Here is a 21,088-nt window from a genome sequence, read left to right as displayed (position 1 = left end):
CGTGCTTCCTTTCAGATTGTGTTAATGGTAAAGGACTGTGTGTTCACTCAGGTTTGTATGATGATGGCATTTCTTAGATCAGCATTCATTAGCGTTCTGCTCTTGACTTAGGGCCCATCCTGTGAGTGTATCTGGGATTGACATCCAGTGAGTAGCCCATACTTGATTACTCCTGGTCATTGTTGCTGTAAGTACAGAGGTGTAGGGTTACTGCATGGTAGAGTGGACTAGGATAGCCAGGGAACAGATGCTCTTCGACCATTGGATAAGATGTGTGCTGTTACTCAGGTGTGGGATTACAGCTTGTTCACATAATAATAATAAGTCCTTATAGCATACTTCTCAGAGCCAGCCCTGCTTTAAGTGCTGATATTAACTCCTTTATTTCTTGCACCAATAGCACAGAGTATAAATGAGCTACCAAGGTCACAGTGCTTGTGAGTCTGAGACCTGACCTTGGGCCGGCTGGTTCCTAAGTATGTATTCTCACTCTTGCCTCTGGATCAAGAGAGGGGTTTTTGGATACTGTGTACTACAAAGAACAAGTTAAAAGACTTTTCCCCCCATCACTATGGCTGATAAGGTCCAGCTGAGGACAACTAAAACTTTTGGAATACATATCAAGAGCCATTTTTTAAAATGGATCAGTGAGCTACATAATAAGTCTCAAAAAATTTTAAATGGAAGTGGAAGTACAAAGAGGTAATTAAGACACAGGGGCCACTTTTTACCCTTAGGACATTTGCCAAATACCTAGTTAAACTTTGTTTTTCATCATCTGGGTTGGGAAAGGGGCAGTAGCATAGCAGACAAAGCTTAGGGCCTGCCCAAGGTGGGAGGAGTAATAGATCTCCTGATGCTCAGACCCAAAAAGATAGACTTACTGTAAGAATGAACTATGAATACATCTGCCTGCCTCCTCCCTCTCCAGTGTTCCCTTGTGTGTCCCCTCACTCCCCCTAGATAGCAGGGAAGATCGCCTATCCTGAGAGAATATACATCTCCACGTCCCCTGAATGTATATGTGTATTTTGCCACCAGCACCCCTGAAGCTGGCTTGTTTGAATATAGGTAGTCTAAGAAAAGTCTCACACCAGAAATTTAAAGTGATATCAGGTTTTTATTGTCCTCCAGGTGACTAACAGAAGCAAAATGTACTGTCTTTGGAGGAACTCAGAAATAGTTTCAAGGAATATAAGTTCACAATCAGAAATCACACATCAATAGATAGACAAGAGCCAGCAGAAACGATGGATGGGAGAAGCAGGCCTACAAAGAGCTAAGCTATTAAGACTTACCAGACATAGTATAAAGTATGTTTTATATTTAAAGAAATAAGGGAGAACCACTTCTCAGCCTTTTGGCTAAAATCAAGTGTGAAGAAATAAGGGACATAAAAGAGCATGATTGTAAAAACAGCCAAGCAGATTGAGAAAAGTACCAAGTGGAAATCTAGGAATAAGGAACACCATAATTGAAAGTTGAGTGCATTGACTAACATAACATAGCTAACATAGACTCTGGGTACCACGGAGAAAAGAAGAAATAAAAATGTTCTCAGACTTGGAAAAGGCTTTATCACCAGCAGATACGCATTACGAAAAAAATTAGAGGGTGCTCTTCAGGCAGAAGGAAAATGCTACCAGATGGAAATCTAGATCTACACAAAGGGATGAAGAGCATGTAACAGTATGGGTTAATGTATGATTTATTATTATTTAAACCTCTTTAAAGATAATTGCTTAAACAAATTACAGAAAAGTGGTGTTAACTTTATAATATATGTAAAAGCAAAATGGATGACAAGAATAGCTTAATAGAAGGGAAGAAGTACACAGTAAGTATACTTTTTGTAAGGTTCTTGTACTGTACCCGAAATGAGATACTATCATTTAAATGTAGACTGTGATAAGTTACAGTTTATAAACCCTAAAGCAAACCACTAAAATAACCTAAAAATTATAGTTATGAAACTAATGAGATAAAATGTAATAAAAAATTGATTAATTTGAAAAATTAAAGGAAAAGAGGTAAAAGAGTAGAGGACAATTGGGATGAATGGAAAATAGCAAGATGACAGACTCAAACCTAACCATATCAATAGTCCCATTAATAATAGTAATAATATTAATGTGAATAGTCTAAATGCTCCAATTAAAAGGCAGCTATTGTCAGATTGGATTTAAAAGAACACTGCCTTCAAGAAAGGTACTGTAAAGATACAAGTAGGTTAAAAGCAAAAGAATAGAAAAAGATACCTCATGCTACCACTAGTCAAAAGAAAGCTGGAATGGGTATGTTAATAACAAAATAGATTTCAGAGCAGAAAATACTAACGGATTAGGGCTTATGTCATACTGATACAGGGTCAGTTAATGAATGTACCTGACAGCAGCCCCGAATGATGGCAAAAGCTGATCACACTGCAAGGAAAAAATGGACAAATTTTAGTATCTACTTTCTAAAACTGAGGGAGAATGTTGGCAGAACAAAAATATAGTCTGTTTGAACAGTGGTAAAACAGCCAGTTTGACCTGGTTAGTATTTATAGAACATTCCACCCTACAACAGCAGAACACAAGAGTGCATGTGGAATATTTATGATGATAGACCACACTGTGGCTCATTAAAAAATCTCAGATTTGAAGGTATTCATCATACCAAGTGTGTTCTTTGACCACAGAGGAATTATGTTAGAAATCAGTAACAGAGAGATCCTTGGCAATCCTTAAATATTTGGAAACAAGTCAAAGAAATCTAAAGAGAAAGTAGAAAGTAATTTGAAATAAGAAAAATGGGCTGTCACTAAAGCAGTACTGAGAGGGAAACTCATAGTATTAAATAACTATACTAGGAAGGAAGGTCTCAAATCAGTAACCTGAGTTTCCAGTTTAAGAAACTAGAAAAAGAAGAGCAAATTAAGTTCAAGGTAAGCAGAGCTTGAAGAGGAATAATAAAGATCAGAGACAAAGACAAAAACAAAGAGAACAATCAGTAAATCCAAAGCTTGTTCTTTGCGGGGGGGGGGGGGGGGAGACCAATAAAATTGTTAAGTCTCCAGCCAGATTGGTGAGGGAAAAAAGAAAGACAAATGGTCAAGGAATGATTATTTATATATTTATAGAGAGAGAGAGAGAAAGAGAGAAGTAACATCACTACAGATAAAAGGACTATTAGGAGCACCTTTATGCCAATAAATGCAATATCATTGATGAAATCGACAAATTCCTTGAAAGGTAGAAATTACCAGAGCTCACTAAAAAGATAACCTGAACAGCCCTACAAAAGAAACTGAACAGGCACCTGGGTGACTCAACTGATTGTCTCCTTTTGGCTGAGGTCATGATTGCAGGGTACTGGCAATTGAGCCCCACATTGAGCTCCCTGCTCAGCGGGGAGTCCGTTTCTCCCTCTCTTTTTGCCCCTTCCCCCTGTTTGTGTGGGCTTGCACACATGCATGCGCGCTCTCTCTCTCTAATAAAATCTATCTCAAAAATATTTTTAAAAATTGAAATTGTAGTTTTAAAACCTAATTATACAAAAATCCAGGCCCAGGTGGCTTTAGTGGTGAGTTTAACCAAAAACTTCAGAAGAGATAATACCAATTCTACACAAACTTCTAAAAAATCCAAGTGGCAATAGTTTCCAATTCATTCTGTGAGGCCGTCATAACTCTTGGACCAAAATTATCCTGGTACCCTAGCCAGACAAACCTATTACAAGAAAAGCTACAAGGCAATATTCCACATAAATACAGGTACAACAATTCTAAGGAAAAGTTTAGTAAATTGAATCCTATGATATAATAAAAAGATAATGTATCGTGGTCACGGGATTTATCCTGAGAATGCAGGCTTGATTTAGCAGTCATATAATCATCTCAATATAGAAAAATCATCTGACAAAACTGATCCTCTATTGCTGAGAAAAACTCAGGCAAACTAGGAGTAAAGGGAACTTCCCCAGTTTGATAAAGGGCATCTATAAAAACCCTAGAGTTAACATCATACTTAGTTGTAAAAGATTGCATACTTTGTCCCTAACATTAGGAACAAGTAGGGATGTCTGTATAGGAAATTCTAGATGTTGTATAGGAAATTCTAGACTGCACAATTGGGCAGGAAAGAAAGAACATCCAGATTGGAAAGAAAAAATAAAATTGCCGTTATTCACAGATGACATGATTTTCAGGCATGTAGAAAATACACAATGGAAAAAAATGTACAATGGAGTCTACAAGTATCTATTAGAACTAAAAAGTGACTTTATCGAAGTTGCAAGATATAAAGCAACATACAAAAATCATGTTTGTATATGTAGCAGCAATTAGAAACGGAAATTAAAAATCCACACTTATAATAGCTTAAAAAAATGTATTTAGAAATACATCTGACAAAAAAATGTGAAAAGCCTGTACAATGAGAACTACAAAATATTATAAAGAAGACCTAAATAATAATATATACCTTGTTCATGGGTCAAGAGATTCAGTATTGTTAAGACGTCATATTCCCAATATACAGATTCAATATAGATCCAATACAATCTCAATCCAAACCCCAGCAGGTTATTTGTGTGTGTGTGTGTGTGTGTGTGTGTGTGTGTATAGATGAGCTGATTCTTTTTTTTTTTAATATTTTATTTATTTATTTGACAGAGAGAACACAAGTAGGTAGAGAGGCAGGCAGAGAGAGAGGGGAGAAGCAGGCTCCCTGCTGGGCAGAGAGCGGGGCTCGAATCCAGGACCCTGAGATCATGACCTGAGCTGAAGGCAGAGGCTTAACCCACTGAGCCACCCAGGTGCCCCGATGAGCTGCTTCTTAAATCTCTGTAGAACAGCAGTGGACCTAGAACAGTCTTCCATGCTGCTTTTGAACTTGACAATGTTAACACCAGAAGTTTCCAGCGGCTCCATTCTCTGCCTCTACATGATGTAAACCACCAACCCAAGCAGGATATCAGAAGTATTTTTGTTTCAGTATGTCCCTCTGATTGTCTGTACGAATTCATGCCAACTGAGAGGAAGTATTGTAATAAGGAACCTAATTTAGGTGTCAATTGAAGTTGGGAATAAGATTTACTGCTGTTCATTCTTTGGAATAATCTGGGGTTGATTAGTGTTTTCAAACTACATCTGCCAGTTAATATGATGTTCAACTATTTTCTATATAAGAGGAAAAATAAAAAATCTGATATAAAAGGGGTTTTTAAAGACTCAGTTGATGAATTTATATGCACAGGAAAAGAGACTTCTGTAGATCTTTAAGGAGCAAGTGTCAAGAGGTTTCTAGAAAAAAGAAAAGAGATAGAGAAGGAAAGAAAGATCTACAAATTACCAACACAGTTTAAGTTTAGAGCAGGGAACTGGTAACATAGCAACTGACCAAAAAAAAAAAAAAAAAAGAAAAAGAAAAAGAAAAATCCAAACTATGCCAGAAGCATCCCTTTTAAAGAACTAAGATTGTGCTCAAATTCTTGTAGTGTCATTTGTTGGGACTTGAGGACCTGAGGGACCCCTGCAAGCATATTCTTCAGAATCCAGATTAGGGGAAGAGGTTACACTCTGGATGCAAAGTTACTGCTGTATTCATCTTAATAAATCAAATTAAGTTACTTGGCAGAACACCAAGTGTGACCCACCCATTTCTGAGGAAATGACCAGAGGTCAAAGATGATTATTTTCATCTTTTATAATCGAAGAAATATTTGTCTTATTTTCTATTGCTCAAGGTTGGCATTTTCTTCCTCCTGGCATGTTGCCTCTAAAGCTCTGCGCCATTTTCACCACAAAGTTCCCTGGATTCTTCAGAGACATGGAACCAATAGAACGTATGTTTATAAAATGAAAATATTTTTATATATTATGAATATGTACTGTGATGAATTGGCTCTCACGGTTACAGAGGCTGGGTAGTCCCCCAGTGTCTGCTGGAAACCCAAGAGAGCTGGTGGTGCAGTTCACTCCAGCCCAAACCCCTGAGGACTAGGAGAGCCAATGGTGTCCAGCAGTTCCCAGTCCAACAGGGGAAGATCAGGTGTCTTAGCCCACCAATCTGGCCAAGGGAGCGCAGAGTCTCCCTTTCTCACCATTATGTTCTATTTGGGCCTTCAAGGGGTTGGATAAGGACCACCCAAATTGAGGAGTGCAATCTGCTTTATGAGTCCACTGATTCAAATGCTAATTTCATTCAGAGACACCCTCCCAGACACACCGAGAAAGAATGGTTAGCCAAATGTCTGGAAACTGAAATGATCCAGTCAAGTTGACACAAAACTAGCCCTGATACTCCCTCATGAATTACTTTCGTCTGTTGTAGTGTTTATTGAGCATCCAGTTCATACTCAATAGTTACTCATGAGGGCTGTGAGAACAGAACAAATACTTGACATGACTTCTCCTTTTGGGGAAAAGCTATTCAGGAGGACTGCTGTCTCTATCTTGATAGTTCTTGACTCAAGCTAACATAATAGATTATTACATGAAGGAGTTGAGTGAACATTCTGGAAGGGATGGAATTTCATGTCTGCTAGGACTCTTCCCTTGGGGAGAAAAGCTACTTGGGAACTTTCTGATCTTGGAGCTATTCTCTTTCAACAACCCCCCCAACCCTACCTCCTGGGCCCTAATTTACCAGTTTGAGAAGACATTGCTCAACAGGACACTAGCTCTCTCTGGTTAGAACTTGGTAGGAGCCATTTTCCTCTAATGATGAATGGAAAACTAAGGATAATGCATCAATTTATAGAAAAAAACATTTTCTTAAATAGAGCTGTTCGTTTATGGGCGAGCTGTTCATGCATTGCCTTTATAGAGTGACCATCCTTATTTTTTTTTTTAAGATTTATTTATTTATTTATTTATTTGACAGAGAGAGATCACAAGTAGGCAGAGAGGCAAGCAGAGAGGGAAGGGGCAAGCAGGCTCCCTGATGAGCAGAGATCCCGATATGGGGCTCGATCCCAGGACCCTGAGATCATGACCTGAGCCAAAGGCAGAGGCTGGAACCCATGAGCCACCCAGGCGCCCCAGTGACTATCCTTAATTTTGGACAGGAAAGACTTACGGAAAAGGCAATTGGGCTTGCGGTAGGATTGGGTTTTTTTCTTCCTCTTTTAATATCCATATGGGGCAGGGTCAGGGTAGAAGGTTGCAGCAGCCAACCAAGTGTGAAGGCACTGCCGAAATCCACCACAATCACTGGAGCACCATTAGCGGGGAAAGCCTCAGTGAGAGGCTTTCTCAGTGAGAAAGATAGAAATGTAAAGAAATTTGGGGACCAGAAATCTGAGCTATCACTCTATTAGCATCCATGAGCTCTTTCTGAGGGAAAAACAGGCACACACTGAAAAGTCTATTCCTGCAGACTTTCTTTGTTTCCCTCAACTAATGAGGTAATTTGGAGCCCTTTCATTTATAAGGAACCCACATCTGGCTCTTATTTCAGATAACAATTGGCAGCTTCAAGGCAGCACATTCTGTAAATCTTAGTAAGTCTCTTGGCTTTTAGGCCATGCTGCCTGATACTCTTCTGGGTAAGAGACCTAGATAAGATTTGGAGGGCTTGAGAATGTAGGGCACTCTCTTGGGTCTGTAAGCAGACAGAATTTGTGATGTTTCTTATAGGCCTGTAATAGGCTTCAGTGTCTTTGTTCCTGAGGGGAAAAGTTATGGGCAGATAATGCCTTCTGAACTTCTAAAGCTTCTCTCTATTTCTCAACTGGCAAACTTTGCCCCTGTTTCGTTTTGGGTTCGTTCTAAAGTTCTCAGAATAAAAGCACCAGCCAGTATATTCAATTTCATAATAGTAGTTGACATTTACTGAGCACTTACTCTGTGTTCAGGCAGCCTAAGCCTTTTATACACATTCTATTGGTAAATGCCCACTAAAGACACTTGGAGAAGGTGTTACCCACATTTTTCAGATAAGATTAGAGAAATTAAATAATCTTCCCAAGGCTACATGGCTAAATTAAGCAGTTAAACCAAAATTACAAGTTAAGCCTGCTTCCATAGCTGGAGATCTTAAACATGAAGACGTCCTCTCTCTCACAAATTCTCTTATTTCTGTGTGATTACCAAAATGAGATTGGGAAGAAGAAAAGGAATTGTTTCAGCCATCCACTCTTGGGTAACAAATCAGCCCTGACTTAAAGGGCTTAAAATAATCCATTATTTCTCACAACACTGCCAGCTGACCAGAAGGCCTGTTTTACCTGATGGTGGGTTGAGTAGATGGTCTAAAATGGCCTCCCTCCCAAGGGCCCCTCTGTGTGACTGCTTGGGATTTCTTTCTTTCTTTTTTTTTTTTTTTAAGATTTTATTTATTTATTTGACAGAGAGAAATCACAAGTAGATGGAGAGGCAGGCAGAGAGAGAGGGAGAAGCAGGCTCCCCGCTGAGCAGGGGGCCCGATGTGGGGCTCGATCCCAGGACCCTGAGATCATGACCTGAGCCAAAGGCAGCGGCTTAACCCACTGAGCCACCCAGGCACCCCTGCTTGGGATTTCTCACAGCATGGTGACTGCTCTCTGAGAAAACATTTCAAGAAGACAAACCTCATTGTGAGAGTGCTAAGCAAGGTTCCATTTTTAATATACTTGCTAATGGTCCATTGACCAAAGTTAGTCTCATGGCCGAACCCTGAGTCAGTGTGGGAGACTCTATTAGGGCATGAATCTTAGACAGTGTGGTTCACTGGGGACCAACCAAGTAACTAACAGGCATTATGTGACAACATTTTATTCATCTGAGAAGCATCTTTCATTTCCTCTCAGATGAATAGCAAAGTTTGCCAGTTAGAATTTCAAATTACACATATAGCTACTTGCATATAAATTTTGATATTTTGAATGGTGGTGTTCAGGCTGTTAAATGAATCAATAATTGGCAAGTCCATTTATTAATTTAAAATTCTCTGTTTTCAAGGAGAGTTAGCTTGTCAGCACGCTCATTACCTTGTTTAGTATTCATAAAACCCCAATTACATTGTGATCTCTACAGATGAGAAGCCGAAGTAACTTGGTCCCGGTCACGTGCCTGGTTCTCAGCAGATCTAGTTTTGAGGCACTGCTGGACTCCAACGACATGCTCTTTCCTCCTTCCCAGTCTACCTCTGGTGCTGAATGCAGATTTGGGGAGCTGTGGAGTAAACAACACGGGACACTTAAAGGTTTGTAAGGAAGGGTGAAGTTGTTTTGTTTTGTTTTGTTTTGAAGTAAGCTCTACAACCAACACAGAGCTTGAGCTCACCATCCTGAGATCAAGTTTCAAGCTCTACCTACTGAGCCAGCCAGGTGCACTGGGCGATTTTTTAAAAGCAACTGCAATCGAGTGGAAGAGGAAGCTCACAGGGCCAAAAGCCTGGAGCCTTTTGTTCATTTTGTGCTGCTGTGTTAAATTAGCGGGCCTGGTCATTCTCTCTCTCTCTCTTTTTTATTTTAGAGAGTGAGAGAGAACAGGGGGAAGGGTAGGAGGAGAGAGAGAATCTCAAGCAGACTCTAGGCTGAGCTCAGAGCTCAAAAATTGGACTTGATCCCACAATCCTGAGATCATAACCTGAGCCAAAATCGAAAGTAAGACACTTAACTGAATGGGTCACCCAGGCGCCCCTAGCGAACCTGGTCTTAAATTTTCATAATCTCTAACACTTAAAAAAGATTTTTTGGGTAAAGTATACATAAGATGAAATTTACCATCTTAATCATATTGGAGTTTAAAAGTTCTGCAGCATTGAGTACATTCATGTGACCGTCACTACCCATCCATCTCCAGAACTAGAATTATTGGCAACTTTTGAAACGTTGTTTGGTGGGAAAAATGGGTACATGTCTTTTATCTAGGCATTCTGGGCTGGTCAGGACTGCAGGTCTCAAGATCCCGTCGGGTCACCTTTGGGAGTTTTCCTAAAGTTAAGGGTGTCATCTGGGGTATAATGACAATGAAAAGGAAGGCACTCCTGGGGTCATCAGGAGGTTGCTGGGGGGAACTGGTTGTTATGGGCTGAGTTACGTCTTCTAAAATTCATATGCTGAAGTCCTAAACCACCCCCACCCCACCCCATATCATATCATATATATCATATAATATATTCATATTTAGAAATGAGACTCTTAAAGAAGTAAACAAGATAAAATGAAATTATATTGGCCAATATAACTGGCGTTTTTATTAAAAAAGGCAGACCCAGAGGGAAGACCATGTGAAGGCAGGGAGAAGGTGGCATCTATAAGCCAAGAAGAGAGGTCCCAGAGGAAACCAACCTTGTTGACATCTTGATCTTAGACTTCCAGTCTCCGGAACTGTGACTGAATGAGTTTCTGTTGTTTAAACCACCCAGTCTGTGGTATTTGTTACTGGGACCCTCTCAGACTAACACAGTGGGGAAGGGCCCTGCTGGCTCAGGGCCTTGAAAGTTGTGGGGCCTTAGTTCTAAGATGGACCAAGTGAGGAAAGCTCCAGGTGGTCACTAGGTGAGCAGTATGTCAGCAAGAGAGAACGGTTGTGTGCTAAATGTCCCTGCCAGGTAGCACACTTGCTTTCAGTCAGCATGCTGGGATGTGGTTTCAAAACCTCCTTGTAGACCCAGTGGGCCCTGGATTTCTGAGAGGGCCCTACTCTGGGAACTGCGGTCTCATGGGCAAGAGATAGAAAGCTGGAACCGTGACCGTCAGCACTGATTCTACGTGTTGGGCCATGCCCCCCCCCCTCAGGTCTTTGGTTTTGTTTTTTCAATAAGTTTAAATTGTTATAGGTATAGGCATACCTCAGAGACGTTGCAGATTCTGTTCCAGACCACTGCAATAAAGTGGATATTGCAATAAAGCCAGTCAAATGAATTTTTTGGTTTCCCAGTGCATGTAAAAGTTATGTTTATATTGTAGTCTGTTAACTGTGGGATAGCATTGTGTTAAAACAACCAACGTACAGGGGTGCCTGAATGGCTCAGTCAGATAGATGTCCAGCTCTTGACGGTAGCTCAGGTCATGATCTCAGAGTCATGAGGTCAAGCTCTGTGTCAGGCTCCACGCTCAGCATGGGTCTGCTTGTCCTCCTCTGCTCCTCCCTCAGCACTCTCAGTCTCTCTCAAATAAATAAAAAAATCTTTTTTTTTTTTTTTTTTTTTTTTTTTTTTTTTTTTTTTTTTTTTTTTAAAGATTTATTTATTTATTTGACAGAGAGAGAGATCACAAGTAGGCAGAGAGGCAGGCAGAGAGAGGAAGGGAAGCAGGCTCCCCGCTGAGCAGAGAGCCCGATGTGGGACTCGATCCCAGGACCCTGAGATCATGACCTGAGCCGAAGGCAGCGGCTTAACCCACTGAGCCACCCAGGCGCCCCTAAAAAAATCTTTTTTTAAAAAAACCAATTTACTGGCCTTATTTAAAAGACTTTAAGATAAATTTTTGTGCCAAAAAATGCTAACCGTCATCTGAGCTGTCAGTGAGTAATCTTTTTGCTGGTGGAGAGTCTTACCTTCATGTCAATGACTGCCGATTAAACAAGGTGTTAGTTGCTGAAAGTTGGGATGGCTGTGGCAATTTCTTTTTTTTTTTTTAAGATTTTATTTATTTATTTGACAGACAAATATCATAAGTAGGCAGAGAGGCAGGTATAGAGAGAGGAGGAAGCAGGCTCCCCACTGAGCAGAGAGCCCAATGTGGGGCTCAATCCCAGGACCCTGGGATCATGACCTGAGCTGAAGGCAGAGGCTTAACCCACTGAGCCACCCAGGTTGTGGCAGTTTCTTAAAATAAGACATCAGTGAAGTTTGCCGCATTGATTGACTCTTCCTTTCACAAATGAATTCTCTGTAGCACGTGATGCTATTTGATAGAATTTTACCCACACGGGAACTTCTTTCAAACTGGAGTCCACTCTCTCACTCCCTCCCTCACATCCTCTCAAGCCGCTGCTTGATCAACCAAGTTACGTCATGGTCTAAATCCTCTGTTGTCATCTCAACAGACTTCACGCCATCTTCCCCAGGAGTTGGTGCCATCTCAGGAAACCATGGTCTTTGCTCATCCATAAGAAGCAATTCCTCATCTGTTCAAGTGTACCATGAGATGACAGTGGTTCAGCCACATCTTCAGGCTCCACTTTTGATTCTAGTTCTCTTGCTGTTTTCACCACATCCGCAATTCCTTCCTCCACCGGAGTCCTGAGCTCCTCAAGGACATACCATGAGCATGGAAATGAACTTCTTTCAAATTCCTGTTCATGTTGATATTTTGACCTCTTTCCCTGAACCAGGAATGTTCTGAAGGGCGTGTAGAATGGCGAATTCATTCCAGAAGGTTTTCAGTTGACTTTGGCCAGATCCATCAGAGGAGTACTATCTCTGGAAGCTCTAGGCTTACAAAATCTATTTCTTAAATAATAAGACTTGAAAGTTGAAATGACCCCTTGATCCGTTAGCCACAGAATGGACGTTGTGTGAGCAGGCATGAAAACAACATTGATCTCACCGGACATCTCCATCAGAGGTCCTGGGTGACCAGGTACACTGTCGATAAGCAGGAATATTTTGAAAGGAATCTTTTCTTCTGAGCAGTAAGTCTTGACAGTTGGCTTTAAATATTCAGTAAACCATGCTGTCAACAGCTGTGCTATCACCCAGGCTTTGTGGTTCCATTTACAGAGCACAGGCAGAGTAGACCTAGCATAATTCTTAAGGGTCCTGGGACTTCTGGAATAGTGAACGACCATAGGCTTCAACTTCAAGTCACCAGCTGCATCAGCCCCTAACAAGAGAGCCAGCCCATCTTTTGAAAGTTTAAGGTCTCTGGCTGTGAAAGTCCTGGATGGCCTCTTCTTCCAGTAGGAGCCTAGCTGCTTCCCCTACATTGAAAATATGCTGTTTAGGGCCACCACCTTCGTCAGTGACTCTAGCCAGATCTTCTGGATGGTTTGCTGCAGCTTCTTCATTGGCACTGGCTGCTTCACCTTGCTCTCTGAGTGATGAGATGGCTTCTTGCCTGAAAGCTCACGAACCAGCCTCCGCGGTTTCAGACCTTCCTCTGCAGCTTCCTCACCTCCCTCAGCCTTCCCAGCATTGAAGAGAGCGAGGACCTTGGTCTGGCACAGGCTTTGGCTGAAGGGGATGTTGTGGCTGGTTTCGTCTTCCGTCCAGGCCACTCAGACTTTCTCCACACCAGCAGTCGGGCTCTTTCACATTCTTGTCATTCATGCATTCACTGGACTAGCACGTTAAATTTCCTTCAAGAATTTCTCCTTTGCTTTCACAACTTGGTGGAGGGCTTGGGGTAAGAGGCCTCCAGCATCCTGGGAGGCGGCAGGGCAGGAGCACTCGGCCCTTCCTGGATCCCCTCCCTGAAGGAAAACACCCACCCACACTACTACCAAGAGTGGTAGCAGACTCTGGTCCTGCGGTCCCTTGGATTCCTTGGGAACGAGGTTACCACATACCCCCAGCCTTTCTGGAAGTGTGCTTCCCTCCGCTCCTCGTGTTCCCGGTGTCAGCAACACCTGGCCCGCATGGAGACTCACAGTCCAGGGCCAGAGCCCAGCTCCCAGAAGAAGTTGTGGAAAAGAAAACTTGACCTTTCTCAAGTCTCTCTTCTCACTCTATGAAGCAGAGGCAGGAAGGGGAGCCATTTGAAACATCTAGAATTATCTGAGGTAGATGTCTGGATAAGAGTTTCTTTCACAAAATGCTGTTTTTCAAGGGAAAATAAATAATGGTATTATTATTTAAATAATAAATGGTATTTATTTTCACCAAGATGGATATTTTATAGCACTTTGGGATGTTCATAAACACCGTTTGCTTTCATTTGGCCCAGGAAACTGAAAAAGAGACAGACTTGAATGAATTTGTCTTACTTCTTTCCCAAAAGATAGCAGTCAGCAAGTCGCTGCTTGGCATAAAGCCAAGGCCTCTGTGATTAAACAATATATAACCACGTGGCGCCAACAGGCAACTGAATCGGTTTTCTGACAAGTACACTTTCAGTCAGGCAGGTTAGCTGAGGGGACGCGCTCCCCTTCTCTGGGGAGACCAGTCGCCTCGGGCTTTCAAATACAGCCACTGTCCTGCCTCAGGCGTATTCCAGAAGAAAAATGCATATTTATGGAGTCCGAATTTTATGTAAAAAAAGAGTTGACAGGACCAGTTGGAAGAGCCCTGCCAGAGAGGGAAAACATCAATTTAAATATTTGATTTGCATCCAAAATTCATTCCATCAGAGACCTGGCACCCACAGAAGTCTGCTGACCCACTGGAGAAATAATGCAGACATTTCTGGTGTGCCTGGAAAGTACTCTCGGCTCCCCAGGATCCCAGAGCCAAAAGCCTTAACTGACTCGGAGTATTGGACATCTGAGGACCCCTGTCCCAGGATAATAACGCATATTCCAAAGCAGCAGACACTGGGGCTGCCCTCAGCCGCTGCTTTACAGGGCCTGACCTTTGGGGCCTGAATATCCTCTGTCCCAGCCAACTACAGCCCGAGGTTGTGCGGGGGACGGGCTGGGGGCCAGCCGCTGGGCCCAGCGCTTCCCCGGCATGCCTCAGCTGCCTTCGGATCCTTGAGCGGCAGATTTTCAAGTTCTCCTGCCAACACCCAAGCCAGCCAGTGAATAATCAGCTGCAATTTGTAAACCCGTTTCATTTTGTAACTGCTGTTTTCATTCAGAATTTTCTGGAATTCCAGGGGCCAGCCACAGCAGGTTGTTTCTTAATTTTATGTTATTTTTTTAAAATGTTTTTTATCTTCAGACTTGCAAGGCGCTTGGCCCTCTGCAGCGGGGACCTGGGAGGAACTTGGATCTGCTTCCCAGATTGGAAGGAGACCCCAGACACAAAGGGGCCACACAGGGAGGGCCAGAGGGAGACTTTGCGGTGTCTTCAGGGAGGGGACTCCCTGACACCCCGCCATCTGTCCCTCACACACGTGACAAAGCAAAGCACAAAAAAATGCAAGTAATATTGTAGCAGTCGGCTTGAACTGATTGTGGAAAATAAGGTTTTCGCTGATATATGAACTCCTTAACCGTCCTTTCACGCTTTGGAAAGGCCCGTGCTTGTTCCTGGTAGACCCGGCGCCCAGCAAGTCCCCTGCCTGATAGTTTCGGAAAAAACAAACAAACAAACAAAACACAACATTTTGCTAATCAAGAGCAATAGAGACATTTCGTCTCCAGCGTTTAAATATCCATATCAAGGAGGAAGAAAACTCTATTATAGAAAATTTTTTTTAAAAATCCTGTTTATTTATTTATTTAAATTGTGGTAAAATACATATCATGTAAAACTCACCATCTCAACCATTTTTGAGAATTCAGTGATGGGATCAAGTGTCTTCGCACTGTGGTGCGACCCAGAACATTTTTTCATCTTCCCAGACTGGAACTCTGTCCCTTTCACCTCTAACTCCTCACTCTCCCCTCCCCAGCCACCGGCAGTCCCCCTTCTAGTTTCTGTCTTTATGGTTTTGACAACTCCAGTGATCTCGTGTAAACGGAAGGAACTTTTAAAAATTTTATTGTTTTAAGTTTTAATTCCAGTAGAGTCAACATCCCATGTTATATTAACTTCAGATATGCAATATCTGTGATGTGACAACCATTTTTGTTTTTATTTTTTATTTTTATCTATTTGACAGAGAGAGACAGAGAGAGAGGGAACACAAGCAGGGGCAGAGGGAGAGGGAAAAGCAGGGAGCCTGATGTGGGGCCATGACCCCGAGCAGAAAGCAGACACTTAACAGCTGAGCCACCTGGGTGCCCTGTGATGTGACAATTGTATACGTTATTCAGTGCTCATTGTGATAAATGCACACGTTAAAAAAAATTAATTTAGAAAATATCTTGAGGCTAAGGAGAAAATGATCTTTTTATTCACAAAATCAAAGTTTCAGTGCTGTTCAGTCGCTGTGACAAAGTCTCTTGGTGCTCTGCCCAGGTGCCCAGGTGCCCAGCTTTTCCTTTGTTCCTCTGGGGCAAGTCTCCGTTCCAAAGGGGGCAGGAGTCAAGATGAATCTGGGTTTGAAAGTCTGAGTGGGCCCCTCCTCTCGAGGGGAAGTAACTCGGGGTGCTCACCGGGGGCCACCCTGACCCTGAGGTGGACTTGTGTTCTGCAGCCACAGCGCTCCCACCGCTCCCCACCCAGTGAGGGGCCCTGGGGTCCTGACCTTCCATTCGTGCCCCTGCTCGGTGGATGTTTCCCCTCACCCCTTACCACGTGCTCATCCCAAGCCTCCGCCCTGGTTTCTGCCCCATCCCCGGCCTCTCACCACATCCAGTGTCTGCAGCCCGACCTCCTCTTACCTTCTGGGGCTCTCCCATCGCTTCCTCTCACCAACGCACTAGGCCTGTTCTGGGCTGAACTGTGTCTCCTCAAAGTCCATATGTCGAAGTCCCGTACCTCAGAACGTGACCATTTGGAGATACAGCCTTACGGAGGTTGTTAAGATAAAATGAGTGGTGGGCCCGGGTCCGGTGTGCTGGTGTCTGTATGAGGAGAGGCGATCAGGCTCCAGACACACACAGAGGGACGACCACATGAGGACACAGGGAGAGGTGGCCTCAGGAGGCACCCATGCTGCTGTCCCCTTGATCTCGGTCTTCCAGCCTCTGGAACTGTGAGAAATAAATGTCTGTTATTGAAGGCCCAAGTCTGTGGTACTTGTGACAGCAACCTGAGCTGACAGATCCCAGGTCCTTTCGGGTCCTTACCTTATGTTTCCTCCTCTGGACTCCACACTCTGCTGCGTCCCGAGGCCCATCTTCCCTCCTGAAGCCCCAGTGTGGCTCGGCCTCCTTGGCTTGCCCTGAGGATACAGTCCCTGTCCTCCCACATGTGTTCCCCGGATGTCTCACTCATCACCCCGGGCCCCACCTGGCATACCCAGCTGCACAACGGGCATTTGCTTCAGATCCCTCCACGGGCACCTGAGGCCCCACCTGTTCGAGACACAGCGCACATCCCTTCTCCCGCCACGCCTGGTTTTCCCCTCAGGTCCTGTGGCACCCATTCCCCTTTTGGCAAACTAGATACTGCTCTTTCCCTCAAACTTAACCCATCAAACCCAAGTCCTGCCATTTTACTTGGAATGTATTTTTTGATTCCCTTCCGTGATTCCCTGCTACTCCCAGGATGAAAGGCGGCTCACCAGCTTGGTAAGCAAGGCCCTCCAAGGCTCAACTCCAGGCTCTTCTCCACAGAATCCTCCACCCTCTGACTCCTCCTCCAAAGATGCAGGTTGCCCGCACTCCCGCAGCCGGCTCATGGTTCTGAGACGTTCTGGGCTGTCCTGGCTGTTAGCCATTCTTCTTTCCCTCCATATCTTCTCCAGCTATCCGTCCTTTAAGGTCTCCTCCAGAAAGGTATCCCTGAATTCCTGAAGGGTAGGTCTTGATGGGAGCCCTCACCATCATTTTAACCATGGTCTGGTCACCGTCATCACAGACACAGAGCACAGTCGTGCACTAATCAAATACCAGGTGCACCTGGCTAATTGTTTCACACGTTTGATCTCACCTCATCCTACAACAACCCTGTGAGGTGGGTGCTGTCTTTATCCCACAATACACAGAAAAGGAAACGGAGGCCCGGCAGGGTTAAGCAATTTGTCTGGGGTCAAAATCTATGGCTGGTATAATTCATAACATTCATATCCTCACATTGAATTGTAACCAGCTTTATAGAACTTCCTTCTCTTGAGAATAGGAACTATATCTGATTTATTTTTGGGTCACTAAGACATAGGCTAACTTCTGATAAGTAGTAGTTGCTATGTGGAACTAGAAGAATAAAACAGGCTGCCTCCCTAGGTCAGCCAGTCCAGCAGAGGCAAGATGGCTCAGGATGGTTGGCTCGAACTTGGTCCTTGCTATGCCCGAGGCTGGCTTTGGGATACGCTCAGTGTGTGGGATGAGATCTGGCTCTAAGAAAGGAACCTCCCTCACTAACAATGATCTTTCCTATCTTCTCCACCAAGTTTCTAATCTCTTTAACTGAATGAAGACCTTCATTCCATAAGGAAATATTCCAAGGAATATTCCAAGGAATACAGCCCATCCCAGTTTTCTGTTTTGTATTTCCCAATTTTACCTGTTGTTCAGTTTGTTGATTCAGAGATAAACCCTTTCCCGTTATCCATTAATTCCAGAATCCACGGTGCTCTCTCTCTCTCTCTCTCTTTTTTTTTTTTAATAGTCACAAAGGATATATGCACAAACATAGTACGTGGCAGCTAGTCTACTAAAAACTTTCTGGCTTTGTATGATTCTATAAGGGATATGAAGATCAAGTGAGGATGATAATTGGAAGAGTTTGTTTTACTAGTAGCAGCTTTATAAAATGAAAACATGGAAGTACAATATACATAGAGAGAAGCCACCAACCCCAATAATATAGCTTGTTGAGCTATCACAAGGTGAATACATCTGGATCACCAGTCCCCTGATCAAGAGACAGAATATTGGGTGGCTCGGTTGTTGGGCATCTGCCTTCAACCTCGATCCTGGGGTCCTGGGATCGAGCCCCACATTGGGCTCCCTGCTCAGCATGAAGCCTGCTTCTCCCTTTCCCACTCCCCCTGCTTGTATTCCCTCTCTTGCTATCTCGCTCTCTGTGCCAAATAAATAAATAAAATCTTAAAAAAAAAAAAAAAAAAGAGAGAGAGAGTATTACCAGAGTCACCTTTCCCGTAAGCACCACCCTCTAAGCACTAAGGCGATTGGTATACTAACTTCTACGTCATAGGTTAGTTTTACCTGCTTTTGAACTTCACACAAATAGACACCTATAGAATGTATTCTTATGCATCTGGCTTCTTTTGCTCAACATCATGGGGGTGAGATTCACCAGCTATGCATAGCCATCCACTTGTTACTCCATTTTCACTTCTGTAAGAATTTCTTTTATAGATATATTATCACATATCTAATCACTCTCCTCTTGATGGCCATTTGGTGCGATTATGAACGTTGCTGCTAGCAACATTCCAGTGTGTGTCTTGGGCGACAACATGTGCTCACGGCTTTGGAGTCTATGTCCAGGAGTTGAATTTCTGGGTAACAAGGTATTCTCAGCTTTAGTGGGTGCTCCCAGAGTTTCCCAAAGTGGTTGTGCTCTTTTATATTTCCACTGTGGAACGAGTGGGAATGAGCGGATGAGTGTTTTGGTTGCTCCTATTCTCCCCAGTGCTTGGGATTAACAGTCTTTTCAGCGTTAGCCATGCTGGTAGATGTGTACTGGTTCCTCACTGGGTTAAGTTTGTCATCTAGCTTATGAGGTTGAGTCTTTTTTATATGCTTTTGAACATTTGGATGTCCTTCCTTCCTACCTGTTTTGGTGAGGCATCAGTTCATTTCTTTAATTAATTAATTAGACTACATTTTATTATAATATATAAATACACAGCATTCACCATTTCTCAGCCTCCAATCCCATGGCCCCAGGACATCCACACTCTACCAGCATCCGCTTCTAGGCTGCTCAGCTCTTACATCTGTTGTTTCTTTTTTTTTTTAAAGATTTTATTTATTTATTTGAGAGAGAGACAGTGAGAGAGAACATGAGCAAGGAGGTAAGAGGGAGAAGCAGACTCCCCATGGAGCTGGGAGCCCGATGTGGGACTCGATCCCGGGACTCCAGGATCATGACCTGAGCTGAAGGCAGTCGTCCAACCAACTGAGCCACCCAGGCGCCCACATCTGTTGTTTCAATCGGGTTATCAGCCTTTCTCTTCTTCTTCTTCTTCTTCTTCTTCTTTTTTTTTTTTTTTTAAGATTTATTTATTTGTTTGGCAGAGAGAGAGAGACAGCCAGAGAGGGAACACAAGCAGGGGGAGTGGGAGAAGGAGAAGCAAGCTTCGTGCTGAGCAGGGAGTCTGATGTGGGGCTCGATCCCAGGACCCCGGGATCATGACCTGAGCCAAAGGCAGAGGCTTAACTGACTGAGCCACCCAGGCGCCCCTGGCCTTTCTCTTCTTAATCTGTAGGAATCTGTTACATATTCTGGACATGGTTACTGTGTCTGCTATATATATTATGAATATATTTCTCCATCTGTGACCTCTTCATTCTCTTATTGATGAAAAGACATTTTTTTTTTATTTTAAAGATTTTATTTTATTTATTTGACAGACAGAGATCACAAGTAGGCAGAGAGGCAGGCAGAGAGAGAGGAAGGGAAGCAGGCTCCCTGCTGAGCAGAGAGCCCGATGCGGGGCTCGATCTCAGGACCCTGAGATCATGACCTGAGCTGAAGGCAGAGGCCTTAACCCTCTGAGCCACCCAGGCGCCCCGATGAAAAGACATTTTTAATTTTGCAACTAAGAAGCCTCTGGACAGAAAAAAAAAAAAATCAAAATGAAAAAGCAACCTATGGAATGGGAGAAAATATTTACAAACCACACAACATATCCAAAGTATGTAAGGAACTCATGCAACTCAATAGCATATCATAATACGTTAATAATAATAATCCAGTTGGGAAATGATCAAAGGGCCCAAGTAGACATATTTTTCAAAGAAGACATCCAGATGGCAACAGGTACATGAAAAAGTGTTCAGCATCATTCATCCTCAGGAACTACAAATCCAAACCACAACGAGGTAGCACCTCACACCTGTTAAAATGGTGACAATCAAAAAGATGAGAAAGAACGAGTGTGGTGAGGATGTGGAGAGAAAGGGCACCTTGTGCAGGACTGGTAGGATGGTAAACCGGTACAGCCACTGTGGAATACGGGATGAAGGTTACCTAAAAATTAAATGTAGAAATACCCTGTGATCCAGAATTCCACTGCTGGGTATCTATCTGAAGGAAATAAAATCACTTTCTGGAAGAGCTATCTGCACCCCATGACTTATAAGGGCTAAGACATGGAAACAAGTCAAGGGTCCATCAATGGATGAACAGATAAAGAAAATGGATATAGGTGTCTCTCTACACACGCACACATATATATACACATATGAATAGGAATATGTATGAATATGTAATATACATGAATTATGTCTATGAAATCATATGACTATTATTCAACTATACAAGAGAAGGAGATCCTGCCATTTGTGACAACGGGGATGAAACTGGAGAGCATCGTGTAAGTGACA

General features: G+C 43.0%; 1 long non-coding RNA gene across 1 annotated transcript; it reads left to right on the top strand.

Moving 5' to 3' along the window:
• Positions 1-3,238: 3,238 nt before the first annotated feature.
• On the top strand, positions 3,239-15,915 carry LOC131834482 (uncharacterized). The gene is made up of 3 exons (XR_009354910.1): positions 3,239-5,829; positions 9,002-9,170; positions 11,963-15,915. It is a non-coding gene; the product is annotated as an uncharacterized LOC131834482 (long non-coding RNA).
• The last annotated feature ends 5,173 nt before the right edge of the window (positions 15,916-21,088 follow it).

Source organism: Mustela lutreola, chromosome 6, assembly GCF_030435805.1.
Source record: "Mustela lutreola isolate mMusLut2 chromosome 6, mMusLut2.pri, whole genome shotgun sequence".
NCBI lineage: Eukaryota > Metazoa > Chordata > Mammalia > Carnivora > Mustelidae > Mustela > Mustela lutreola.
This window is presented reverse-complemented; position numbering and strand designations above follow the sequence as displayed.